The sequence below is a fragment of the Pseudophryne corroboree genome, chromosome 4, assembly GCF_028390025.1.
Source record: "Pseudophryne corroboree isolate aPseCor3 chromosome 4, aPseCor3.hap2, whole genome shotgun sequence".
Lineage (NCBI taxonomy): Eukaryota > Metazoa > Chordata > Amphibia > Anura > Myobatrachidae > Pseudophryne > Pseudophryne corroboree.
The window spans coordinates 511,889,289-511,903,668 of record NC_086447.1 but is presented as its reverse complement, the minus strand read 5'-3'; the positions used below and the strand labels follow the sequence as shown (position 1 = coordinate 511,903,668).

The 14,380-nt window shown below is 48.3% G+C and overlaps 1 protein-coding gene across 1 annotated transcript in view; it reads left to right on the top strand.

Annotated features, from left to right (window-relative positions):
* The window catches only part of MCM9 (minichromosome maintenance 9 homologous recombination repair factor), a 266,670-nt gene that overhangs the window by 114,181 nt on the left and 138,109 nt on the right, over nucleotides 1-14,380 (top strand). The gene's annotated exons all lie outside the window — the stretch shown is intronic.

Genomic DNA, 14,380 nt, shown 5'->3' with positions numbered 1-14,380 from the left:
AGCGGAGGCGCACCGGACTTCAGGCACACACCGCTGACGCTCTCTTGGATCGCGTGGCTGCACATCAGGGAGGAGGTAAGAGGGTCCCCCAGGTGGGACCCGCCTGTAAATCGCGATCCGGCCGCAGTCCAAGGAGATGGAATGCGCCGCTGGCGTGGACTCTGTACTGCACAGGGACCCCACTATGGCCCTCATTCCGAGTTGATTGCTCGCTAACTGTTTTTAGCAGCTGTGTAAACTCATAGTCGCCGCCCACGGAGGAGTGTATTTTCGCTTTGTAAGTGTAAAGCCGAAAAAAGGGGGGGACCAGGACTGCACATCCTATTACTAAAAATATCAAGAGGTGCTATCATGCTGAGGCTTCTAATACTATGTTGGAGGAAGAGAGATGCAGATGCACACTCTTAGCACTAAGAACACTGTTAATAAAAATAATTTAAATAAACTCTCACAATTAACATAGAGTATAATTGATGTTCTTAGCACACATTTGCGCAAATATGCGGGCCCATTTACCGCTGTAAAGCCGCCTGCCTCATCAGCGCTGTGCTTTTACAGACACTTAAGTATTCTACATGTCATTTTAGACATTGTTAGTTAATAACAAGTGTAGTGTACTGCTATCTGAATATTTAGTACAAGTATTCTGTGATATACATCCAGTATCTACTGTTCATTGTTATATCTATACTCATACATAGTAATATGTAAATTACTAGTCCATATATTCTGTACCCTGAGGGGCCAGGTGTGTCAAGGTCATATATATATATATATATATATATAGAGATATTTTTATATATATATATATATATATAAAGATATAATATATGCACAAAAGTCCCGGCACTCCTCTTTGAAATAATAGATGCTGCGGTGCCCTCCCCGAGGTATTGGTCCTCAGTGCATATGGAAAGAACAGAGGCGGCACTCACGTGAGTGCCGCCTCTGTTCTTTCTTTATATAATATAATAAAAAAAATAAATATATATATATATATATATATATATATATATATATAATATATATATATATATATATATATATATAATATATATTTTTCTCTCTCTCTCTCTCTCTGTGTGTGTGTGTGTGTGTGTGTGTGTGTGTGTGTGTGTGTGTGTATATATATATCTATCTGAGGGAGAAGTTTTACCTGCTAGTTCAGGTGCTGAGTGCCATACACCCAGTCAACCTGCAGCACCTGTGGCCAATCAGGACCCACCTTGGGCAGCGTTCTCAAGTATGCTAACTACACTTGTGACACGTCTTGCGCCCCCTATAGGACCTCCTGTGTCATTGCAGCCACATATTGTCCCTGTAATTAATCGCCCTGGGCGGATACTCTGTCTACCCAATTACAACAATTAAATCAATCTTTGGTTAGACAAAAGTCTACCCCACACCCCTCTGGCGCCAAGGGGTCATCTAAACAGGCTATTTCTTCCTCACAATCCACTAATATTTTGGATGATTCTTCCGATGGGGATGGGGAATATACTGATCCGTCAGACACTAATACAGTTGCTTCTGATGAGCAATCTACAACCCAGGTTGATGTTCCTGACCTAGTGGAGGCCATTAAGCTAATTCTTCAAATAGTTGATTACATTGAGCCTACTACTGTGTCTAAGAAACCTGATAAGTTCAAAGGTCAGAAGGTAGTCTTACCACATTCTGACCATTTAATTGACATACGTCAGGAATTCTGGTCGTCTCCAGGAAAGAAATTTCCTCTGTCTAAAAAGATGCTAGCTCATTATCCTATCCTTGTGGAGTTGAGTAACAAGTGGGAAACTCCATCGCCGGTGGACTCTCATGTCGCTCGTCTTGTGGTGTCATCTACTCTGCCTGTCACCGACGGATAAGCATGTGGAGGGATTACAGGTGCTGTACATTGGCCCACTATGGCAGCATGGGTTTGGGCAATTGAGAATGAGCTACCTCAGCTAAAGACAAATGAGCTATATTTGTCTTATATTACCACAGCCTCCCACTATATTCAGAAGGCGGCCTCTGATGCAGGGGTAATGGCAGCCAAGGCATCTACTAAGTCTATCCTGGCTCGTCAAATTATTTGGTTGAAGTCCTGGAAGGTGGACCTGGACTCCAAAAAGAACTTGGAGGTGCTCTGTTTTAAAGGAGACATCCTATTTGGGGAGGATCTGAACAAGATTGTAACTGACTTGGCTACTGCCAAGACTGCGTGCCTCCCAAATACTAATCCTTCTGCTCCCAAGGCTAAGAGTACCACCTTTCGTTCCTGTTGACCTCCAGGGAAGGCAAAGGGTCAGGCGTATCAGCGACAGGCCCGTGCTTCCAAAACCACTAAGCCTAATTCTAAACAATTCTGGGCCCCAGGGTGGGAGGTCGACTTCTGCAGTTCGCCCAGGCCTGGTTACAGACCACTTTGGACGTCTGGGTGCGGGATGTTGTCTCTCACGGGTACGCATTCTCTTTTAAGAGACGCCCCCCTCACCAGTTTTGCACAACGGTTATCCTTTAAAAGCGCAAGCTCTACACTTGGTTGTACAATCCCTCCTGGACACCGGAGTGGTAGTGCCGGTGCCTCTGTCCCAGAGAGGCAGGGGATACTATTCGACCCTGTTTCTAGTTCCGAAGCCAAATGGGTCCTTCCGGCCTATACTCAACCTAAAATCATTGAACAAATTTGTGAGAGAGTCCAAATTCCGTATGGAAACTCTGCGCTCTATTGTACTGGCCGTGGAACCCGAAGACTATATGGTATCCCTGGACATACAGGATGCTTACCTGCATATTCCTATTGCCATGTCGCATCAGCAGTATCTGTGGTTTGCTATTGGCAACCTACATTATCAATTCCAGGCCTTTTGGATTGACTACGGCCCCTCGGATATTCACCAAGGTAATGGCTGTGATGACAACTCATCTCCGTCGTCAGGGAATCAGGATCCTGCCATATCTGGACGACTTGCTGATCCTGGCAAACTCCCAAGAGGTTCTCCTCCGTTATCTGGAACTGACCGTCCAATTCCTACAAGCCCACGGGTGGCTCATCAATTGGAAAAAGTCCTCGCTGGTCCCTGCTCAGAGTATAGTACACCTGGGGGTGCTGCTGGACACACACAGCCAGAGATTGTTTCTGTCTCCAGAGAAAGTCCTGAAACTTCAGGACAGGATCAGATACTTTCTCTCTCGCCAAAGAGTGTCGATACACTCGACGATGCAAGTACTAGGCCTGATGGTGTCGGCTGTCAACATGGTAGAGTATGCTCAATTTCATTCCCGCCCTCGGCAGAAGTTAATCCTTTCCAAGTGGGATGGCCTGCCTCATCGGATCAGATCTCAAATGATCTCCTTGACTCCGGAGGTTTGTCTGTCACTGAGCTGGTGGCTACAGGACCAACAGTTGAGCAGGGGTCGTCCCTTCTGGATCTCCAAGTGGGTCCTCCTGACAACGGATGCCAGTCTGCGAGGTTGGGGCGCGGTGTTGGAGCAACACTCTCTCCAGGGTCAGTGGACCAGGGAGTAATCTCTCCTCCCGATAAACATTCTGGAATTGCGGGCAGTGTTGAATGCGTTGACACTGGCCCTACCTCTAGTATAGAACAGGCCTGTTCAAATACAATCGGACAATGCCACCACGGTGGCGTACATAAATCATCATGACGGCACTTGAAGCCGCATGGCATTGCTGGAAGTATCAAAATTCCTCCGTTGGGCGGAACGCCATCTGCCAGCAATATCGGCAGTGTTCATCCCCGGAGTCCTCAACTGGGAAGCGGATTTCCTCAGTTGTCAGGACGTTCACTCCGGAGAGTGGAGTCTTCATCCAGAAGTCTTTCAACTGCTAGTGGACAAGTGGGGCCTACCAGAGGTAGACCTAATGGCGTCTCGACACAATCGCAAGGTTCTGGTCTTCGGATCAAGGACAAGGGATCCTCAAGCGGCGTTCGTGGACGCACTGGCAATTCCATGGAACTTTCGGCTGCCATACGTTTTCCCTCCAGTGTCACTCCTGCCTAGGTTCTAAGGAAGTTCAAGCAAGAAAGAGGCATACTACTTCTAGTCGCTCCAGCGTGGCTCAAACTGCATTGGTTCTCAGACCTGCAGGGTCTATCGGTAGAGCGTCCTCTTCTACTTCCTCAACGCCCAGACCTCCTCGTTCAGGGCCCTTGTGTCTATCTGGTCCTGGCCAGACTGGCTTTGACGGCGTGGCTCTTGAAGCTTCACCTCTGAGGGCCAAGGGATTCTCAGAGGCGGTTATTCAAACTATGTTGAAGGCCTGCAAGCCGGCTTCTGCACGGATTTATTACAGGGTCTGGAACTCTTCACATATTGTGCTGCTAAGAATTATGACACCTATTCGTTCAGTACTTCTAGGCTTTTGGCTTTCTGCAACAAGGTCTGGATTTAGGCCTTCGTCTGGCCTCCCTCAAGGGTCATATATCTGCCTTTTTGGTGTGGTTTCAGAGGAAAATTACGTCTATTCCTGACGTTCATACTTTCACTCAGGGCGTTTTACGGATTCAGCCTCCCTGTGTCCCTCCTGTGGCTCCATGGGATCTGTCTGTTGTCTTAAATGCCCTACAAGAGTCTCCATTTGAACCTCTTCAGTCTGTGGGTCTTAAATGTCTTACACTTAAGGTCGTGTTTTTACTGGCTATTGCCTCTGCTAGGAGGGTGTCGGACTTAGGCGCCTTGTCCTGTCGTCCACCCTTTCTGATTTTCCACCGTGACCGTGCAGTTCTTCGTATTCCCCCCGGTTATCTACCTAAGGTGGTATCATCTTTTCATCTTAACCAAGAGATTGTGGGTCCGGCCTTTATTCTGGTTTGCCCTCCAAAGAGCGGTCTTTGGATGTAGTACAGGTGCTCCGTATTTACGTAGAGAGGACTGCCTCCCTCAGGAGGTCAGATACCCTTTTTGTACTTTTTAGTTTTCCTGCGAATAAGCAAACCTTGGCCAGATGGATTAGAATGGTGATTGCACAAGCTTATGCACAGGCTGGTCTCCTAGCTCCTGCTGCTATCAAATACCATTCTACTCGGTCTGTTGGACCTTCTTGGACAGCCTGCGGAGGCGCGTCTGCTGAACAATTGTGCAAGGCGGCTACGTGGTCCTCAGTGAACACGTTCATTAGGTTCTATGCCTCCCAGGATGCTTCCTTTGGACGCCGGGTTCTTATACCTGCTACAGTGCGTCCCCTCCCATGAGGAACTGCTTTAGGACATCCCCGATGTTATTCCCTGTGGAATACCAGTGTACCCCGCTGCAGAAAAGGAGATTTATGGTAGACTTACCATGGTTAAATCTCATTCTGCGAGGTACACTGGATTCCACAGGGCGCCCACTCTGACGCACTTAGCCGCTAGTCCCTTCTCCTGTCATGAGAATGTGGTTCTATGTGACTAACATCTACCGTCTCTTTTGCCTGCTACTGCATTGGACTGGTTAACGAAACTGAGCTCCAGTGCCTGAAGGCGGGGTTGTAGAGGAGGCGGTGCAATGCATCCTGGGAACAGTCAAAGCTTTAGCCTGTTGGTGCCTCGCATCAAAATCCAACTCTACACCCCGATATTATTCTCTGTGGAATCCAGTGTACCTCGCAGAAAGAAATGTAACAATGGTAAGTCGACCATAAATCTCCTTTTCTTATTAGTATATTCTGGATGGTACAGAACGACTTACCCTCTTGCAACAGCTAGCCATTGCTGAATGCCTGTGACTGGGAGTAATCAGGCTGGCTTAGCTGCAAGCCAATCTCAAGTAGAAAACTGAAAGGTTGGGGGGAATAAGGGAGTCTTGGTTACTACCAGTCATAGGTGGTTATTCATCTCGAGCTGTTCGATTGTCACTTTTTTTTTTTTGCTGCATTTTTTTTTTCTTCCAGTTTGGTCTACAATGCATAAAGACAGAAGAAAACAATTTATTTGATAAATTGGTAAATGACACTTTGGAGTGTCCTTTATGTATTTTAGTTCTGTTGATATAATGGTACCCTCATCCATAATTACTGCGATCACTGGGATGGCTTAGATTTTGGGAGGCGGCAATGGTACCCTTTTTACATAATTGTAATTGTGTTCCATGGAAGGATAACACAGGATTACTGTAAAACTATTCTGGGTTGCTGCCTCAATAGGAAGGAGGTCTGCCAAGAACCTCATATTTTTACATAAGATTTCAAAATACATTTTGAATGGAATTAAAAGACGCCCCAAACCTTTCTTCACCAACTTATTCTGAGAAAACAAATCGTCATAAATTGCCAACACGCTCACCATAAATGCGCACTGGTAAATGACTATCCCATTACCCATTCACACGTGCTTTCTCATGCTGGCTGACAGGGGTTGTACATTCTTCAAATTGTACATGCATATATAGAAATATGCTATTGCCTAGCCAGGGTTCCAACTCCATGGCTGTGTATATGTGTGTATATATATATATATATGTGTGTCCCACACTCTCACCCAACCTAGGTAACTGCTGGGGTGCATTCAAAGCCCGATCCCTATCAGGGAGCCGGACTCATAGTGCAGTGCAGTGTTTTTCCACGTGTGTGTAAAGGATAGCACTCTCCAGACTTCATCAACAAGTTCAAACAAAGCAAGTGATTTATTGAAATACACGGTTCCAAAACAAAGTATCGTGAAAAGTTCACACCGAAAAAAAGGCTCACCAACGTTTCGGTCCTGAAATTAGGACCTTTTTCAAGGTAACTGCCAGTCAACTCAGTAGTAATAGTCAGCAATGGCAGCAATTCACATATAACCGGAAAACTCCGTTATCCAGTTCCTGTTATATGTGGATCAGCAATGGCAGCAATTCACATATAACAGGAACCGGATAACTCAGTTATTCGGTTCCTGTTATATGTGGATTGCTGCCATTGCTGACCATTACTACTGAGTTGACTGGCAATTACCTTGAAAAAGGTCCTAATTCAGGATCGAAACGTTGGTGAGCCTTTTTTTCGGTGTGAACTTTTCACGATACTTGGAACCGTGTATTTCAATAAATCACTTGCTTTGTTTGAACTTGTTGATGAAGTCTGGAGAGTGCTATCCTTTTCCACACGTGGAAAAACACTGCACTGTGTATGTGTGTGTGTGTGTGTGTGTGTGTGTGTGTGTGTATATATATATATGTATATATATATATAGGGATGCTGCTGGATCGGCACTCTTCATAATAATAAATCAGGTACCTGCGTGCCTTCGTGTATATCAATAGTCCTCCTAATACTCTCCTGGCAGAGAGAGTGATACGCGGCACTGCAGGGTTTTGAATAGCTGAATTTTATTTCAACGTTTCGGGACCCAAAGTCCCGTCGTCAGGAAAATAACATACATATGTTATTTTCCTGACGACGGGACTTTGGGTCCCGAAACGTTGAAATAAAATTCAGCTATTCAAAACCCTGCAGTGCCGCGTATCACTCTCTCTGCCAGGAGAGTATTAGGAGGACTATATATATATATATATATATATATATATATATATACACACATGCATACATACATGCATACACACACACACACACACACACACACACACACACACACACACACACACACACACTGGCTGGTTACAGATAATGACACATTTGGTGTCTGTTCTACGCCTTCATGTAAATCTTTATATTTAGCTCGTGATGTGGGCTGCAAGCTTCTTAAATGCATTGTACAATTCATGATCTAAAACCCCATTATTTATCTGGTTATGTATTAAAGTTTTGAAGTGAATAAGGTTACTGAGGAGAGTGCTGAGTTCTCTGTATATGTATTTAGCTCAAAAGGATATTTTTTATTAGTATTAGTTTATATGTTGATCAATATATTCAAGCTTGCAATTCAGTATGATCCCTAGGAGTGTTAATTCTTTATCTTCTCTCACTCTCTTCTCTCACGATTCCCCCCCCCCCCCCCCGCCCCCTTTCTCCCTTTATCTCCCCTTGCATGTGATTGCATTAGGTTACTCGTTGTCTGCGATTATGCTACTACATCTATCGCTACATGTGTTACTCAGCATGACTGCAGTGTCTACAATTGTTATTTAGATCACAAAGAACAGTTCAGAAGTAATTATATCACTTATACCACACACCATGCCATTTCACATCAATGATTGAATATACAATCACATTAATCAAGTAGGTTACACAAATAAAACTTTGTTTAGTGAAGTCTAGAAACCTAGAAATTGTTAGTAGAAAACCTACAGGTCCATCTAGTCTGCCCTTCATTGTGACTTATAGGCCCCTGCACTTGCCAACCTGTGTGCCATACTGTGCATTGGACCAGAGTATTGAAGGCCTCCAATCAGTGACCAGCCCCTTGGCTACATTTTGCCGGCCTGATAGCTTTTAGTGAAAGGGGATAAAATAGGGTGGTACCTTTTCTAGCTACAACTAGTCCCAGTACTGAAAAGCTTCCTAGCCATTTTGTTGAGACTTAAGAAGCAGCAACCATGCAACCTCTCCCTATATAACTGACACTGGATCCGTAGAAATCTATGCTAGTTACACAGCAGTTCCCGTCCAAACATCTTTGTTAGCATAGGTGTGCGCAGCACATTTTATCAGGGGGTGCACTGTCGTAGAGGCATGTCTAGTACCACCTATTGGGCATGTCTAGCACCGCCTACTGAGTGTGTCTAGCACCGCCTATTGACATTCTTTTCTATTTAATATGCACCTTACCTATATGGTGGTTTCTTATAACGGGGAACCACTGAAGAAATGTATCCTCCCTGGGCAGACAGTGTATTTAGTTGGTAATCATTATTCATGCAGGATATCACATGATCCGGAAGATGCCAGTTTGTGTAGGAATATAACCAATGTGATCTTCATACAACAGAGGTTCAACCAGACTCGTGTCACCTCCTTCTCTCTGCGTCTATCAGCCACACCATCACCCCTTCCCTGCATCTCTTGGCCACAACACCATCATCTCCTCCCTGTGTTGTCTCTCAGCCACACCATCATCTCCCATCTGAATCTCTCGCAATCCCCCTCACTTTGTCTCTTATCCTCCCCCCTTCACTCTGTGCCTCTGAGCCTCCCACCCTTCACTCTTTGCCTCTCAGTCTCCACTTCCCTTCATTCTCCACTCCCTTCACCGAATTATTAATAATTTATTATTAGTTATATTATATCCCCCCCGGGCCCCCTCCCACCTCCCCTCCTTGCAGACTGCAGTAGTTTACGGCTCACTCTCACTGGCAGGAACGCTGTATGCAGCTCCTTCACCACCTCCTCATCAGTGGAGTTGGTGTTGCACAGGTGGAGAACACGAGCAGGTGTGCGGCCGTTCGCGTGGTGTGACGTCATCGAATCACATCGGACAGTACATTGAGGTGGTGAAGTAGTGTGGAGCAGGGGACAGGATGGGATTAGTAGTGCAGAGCATGAGGACAGGATAGGAGGAGGAGTGCGGAGCAGGGGGTAAGATAGGAGGAGGAGTAGTGTGGGGCAAGGGAGCAGGATAGGAGTAGTAGCAGAGCAGGGCAGCAGTATGGGAGCAGAGGTGCAGAGCAGGGGGTGCAGGATGGGAGTAGTGGTGCATATCGGGGGGGGGCAGGATAGGAGCAGTGGTGTGGAGCAGGCGGGGCCGGGGAGGGGGGCAGGATGGGAGCAGTGGTGCAGGGCGGTGGGGGGCAGAATGGGAGCAGTGGTGCAGGGGAGGGCGGGATGGGAGCATTGGTGCAGAGCAGGATGGGAGTAATGGTGCATAGCAGGGGGAGCAGGATGGGTGTTGTGGTGTGGAGCAGGGGAGGGGGCAGGATGGGAGTAGTGGTGCATAACAGGGGGGGGAAAGATGGGAGCAGTGGTGTGGAGCAGGGAGGGCAGTATGGGAGCAGTGGGGGTAGGATGGGAGCAGTGGTGTGGAGTAGAAGGGGCAGGATGGGAGCAGTGGTGTGGAGTAGAAGGGGCAGAATGGGAGCAGTGGTGTGGAACAGGGAGGGCCGGATGGGAGCAGTGGTGTGGAGCAGGGGGATAGGATGGGAGCAGTGGTGTGGAGAGGGGGGGCTAGGGAGGGGGGCAGGATGTGAGCAGTGGTGTGACGTCATCGAATCACATCGGACAGTACATTGAGGTGGTGAAGTAGTGTGGAGCAGGGGACAGGATGGGATTAGTAGTGCAGAGCATGAGGACAGGATAGGAGGAGGAGTGCGGAGCAGGGGGTAAGATAGGAGGAGGAGTAGTGTGGGGCAAGGGAGCAGGATAGGAGTAGTAGCAGAGCAGGGCAGCAGTATGGGAGCAGAGGTGCAGAGCAGGGGGTGCAGGATGGGAGTAGTGGTGCATATCGGGGGGGGGGGGCAGGATAGGAGCAGTGGTGTGGAGCAGGCGGGGCCGGGGAGGGGGGCAGGATGGGAGCAGTGGTGCAGGGCGGTGGGGGGCAGAATGGGAGCAGTGGTGCAGGGGAGGGCGGGATGGGAGCATTGGTGCAGAGCAGGATGGGAGTAATGGTGCATAGCAGGGGGAGCAGGATGGGTGTTGTGGTGTGGAGCAGGGGAGGGGGCAGGATGGGAGTAGTGGTGCATAACAGGGGGGGGAAAGATGGGAGCAGTGGTGTGGAGCAGGGAGGGCAGTATGGGAGCAGTGGGGGTAGGATGGGAGCAGTGGTGTGGAGTAGAAGGGGCAGGATGGGAGCAGTGGTGTGGAGTAGAAGGGGCAGAATGGGAGCAGTGGTGTGGAACAGGGAGGGCCGGATGGGAGCAGTGGTGTGGAGCAGGGGGATAGGATGGGAGCAGTGGTGTGGAGAGGGGGGGCTAGGGAGGGGGGCAGGATGTGAGCAGTGGTGCAAAGCAGGGGGGGGTGCAGAATGGGAGCAGTGGTGCAGGGGAGGGCGGGATGGGAACATTGGTGCAGAGCAGGGTGGGCAGGATGGGAGTAGTGGTGTGGAGCAGGGGAGGGGCAGGATGGGTGTAGTGGCGCATAACAGGGGGGGGGGACAGGATGGGAGTAGTGGTGTGGAGCAGGGGAGGGGGAAGGATTGGAGCATTGGTGCAGAGCATGGGGGGCAGAATGGGAATAGTGGCGCATAGCAGGGGGGACAGGATTGGAGCATTGGTGCAGAGTAGAGGGGGCAGGGTGAGAGCTTTGGTGCAGAGCAGGGGGGGCAGGATGGGAGCAGTGGCGCATAGTGGGGGCAGGATGGGAGTAGTGGTGTGGAGCAGGGGAGGGGGCAGGAGGGGAGTAGTGGTGTGGAGCAGGGGGGGCAGGATGGGGAGTAGTGGTATGGAGCAGGGGAGGGGCAGGATGGGAGTAGTGGCGCATAGCAGGGGGGGCAGGATGGGAGCAATGGTGCGGAAGAAGCGGGCAGTTAAACATGAATGTCACCTGCTTCTTGTAGCTCACGGGTCCCGGGCGCCATCGCATCCTCCCTGGACGGTGGCAGCAGCCTCACACAGGAGCCGCCAAGACCGATAGGTTGATCGAGTGTGCTTAGAGCTCCTGCCATGTGTCCCACGTCCCCGGCACCTCCTACTCATGATTCACAAGCAGATCTCCTCTGCTCTAGCAGCCTCATACCAGGGAGTCACCTGGTGGAGCGTGGAGGCTGAGGAAGGATTAGAGGAGTCCGGGCGCCATGTGTGTGGGGAGGGGGGGTACACATTAACCGGCAGCAGGCGTGAGTGGTTGGTGCCGGATATTAGGGGTGCCTGTGAGCACCAGGCAACCGTTGGCAACGTTTTTGGCCAATTCTCAACATTACAGTAAAGTGGTGCTTGAAAGTTTGTGAACCCTTCAGAATTTTCTATATTTCTGCTGAATTTTGGCCTAAAACTATTTCAGATTTTCACACAAGTCCTACAAGTAACATAGTAACACAGCATCTAAGGTTGAAAAAAAACAATTGTCCATCGAGTTCAACCTATTTGTGGTCTCCTATGCACGATTATTTTGTATAAAATTTTGACTGAAGTTGATGACTGCCGTTACGTTTTACCCCTCTTTTTTATAATAACCATAGTGTGTGACTATGCCCCGTAACCCTGGATATCCTTATCCATTAGGAATTTATCTAACCCATTCTTAAAGGTGTTGACTGAGTCGGCCATTACAACTCCCTCAGGCAGGGAATCCCAAACACGTATCGTCCTTACCGCAAAAAAGCCTTCACGCCGTATTGTGCGTAATCTACTCTCCTCTAACCTGAGCGAGTGTCCACGATCTAACCAAAAACAGGTCCTGCGTAAGATCTGTATATTGTCCCCTTATATATTTGTAAATGTTGATCATGTCCCCTCTTAATCTCCTCTTTTCCAGTGTAAACATGCCTAGTCTTGCAAGCCTTTCCTCGTATTCCAGCGTCTCCATACCCTTAATTAGTTTGGTCGCCCGCCTTTGAACCTTTTCTAGCTCCAGGATATCCTTTTTGTAGTAAGGTGCCCAGAATTGTACACAGTATTCAAGGTGTGGCCTCACAAGTGATTTATATAACGGGAGTATAATACTCTCGTCCCTAGCATCAATTCCCCGTTTTATGCATGCTAATATCTTATTAGCCTTCTTTGCTGCAGTCCTACTTTGGGTACTACTGATTAGTTTGCTATCTATGAGGACACCCAAGTCCTTTTCCAGTACAGAATCCCCTAATTTTACCCCATTTAGTAGGTAGGTTTTATTTTTGTTCTTGTTACCACAGTGCATTACCTTACACTTGTCTGTATTGAAGCGCATTCTCCATTTCGCTGCCCAAGCTTCTAATTTAACTAAGTCGTTCTGAAGCGATTCAGCATCCCCCTCCGCATTTATAGCTTTACACAATTTGGTATCATCTGCAAAAATTGACACCATGCTCTCTAGACCTTCTGTTAAGTCGTTAATGAAAATATTGAACAATAGCGGTCCTAATACTGAGCCTTGCGGCACACCACTTAGCACTTCAGTCCAATTTGAAAAAGATCCATTAACCACAACGCGCTGCTCCCTATTATCTAACCAGTTTTTGACCCAAGTGCATATTGTGCTTCCTAGCCCTGTAGATAAAGATAACCAAATCAAACAAATAAGACACTCATTTTTTATTTTTTTATTTAGGGAAATGATCCAATATCGCATATCTGTGAGTGGCAAAAGTATATTAACATTTAAGCTTAGCAGATATTTTGAAGGTGAAATTAGAGTCAGGTATTTTCAATCTATGGGATGACAATCAGGTGTGAGTGGACAACTTGTCTTTTTAAAAGAACAGGGATCTATTAAAGTTTATAAATTAAAATTTGTGGGCGCTCTCATATTAAATATAAATATATGCTTCAATATATGTCCCACATGACACTCTGGGGGTGTCCAAATAGTAAGATAAATGTAGTTTATACATAGAGACACAGATAAGTGCCCCCTTGCCATCCAAGTAATAGGTGAATGTATAGCTTAAAGATATGCGGCACTCAAGGGACTTTTTGTCTATCAGGGTCCACAGTGATCCACAGGGTCTACCTCGGGATATAAGGTAGCGACAGCGGAACGGGCACCAAACAGTTAAGGTTTTCAGACTCCCAGGATGCAATAGGCAAGCCCCCTATATCACTGCCTCCTTGCTCAGGCAATTCAGTTTTTTGTTTGGTGCGGCAGGAGCCAGACCACTAGAAACAGGCCACGCCCCCTTCCTAACGTCTGCACAGCAAGGACACGTGCTTCTGAAGAGCTCCGGGGCCCAGCGGAATAAAACCCCTGCAAAGTGCCTCCTGCTGCGGGCATCGGGCTTCCCCTGTCTACCTGAGACCCCCTGGAGCCGGCCGCCGACGGTCACGGAGCCGGGGGACAGCCTGCTCTGTCCCTGCAAGTTGTGGCCTAGGCGAGCCGGAAAGCCGGGGACTGGAGTTTGGGGCCGACCCGCAAGTTGAGCTCCACGGCGCGGGTGCCCCGCGACCGGGCCGGAAATCAACAAGGGACCCCTCCTGACATCCTCACATCTCCTACCTGCACTCCCTAGGGCCTGCTGTCCCCTGCAGCGGTAGGGGGGACCCCCACACAGCCCCACAGGAGATAGAAGAAGGGAGAGAAGCAGCTCTGTGTGTGCTGCGGCGGCCATCTTGGATTCCAGGGACACAGTCTGGAGTAAGCTGTGCACTCTTGTGTGCAGCCCTGGATGTCTATATAACACACATGAAGGCTGCATTCCCTTCAGTGCCCAGCCCATCTGGAATACAGTGAGTAATTGCTGCTGCCACAGCAGCCAATCCTTATTTGCTCCCCTGCTCCATAGAAGCCTGTGACAGGAGTCCAGGGCCGCCATCTTGCTTCCTGGCAACCAGCCAGAGTAAAGATACGCTGCACTACATCACACTCTCCTCACTCCTGCAGGATTACAGATTCGGTCCGCGCCTCCGCCCGTAGTGGAGACGACCATGAAAATGCTTTAACACCCACCAT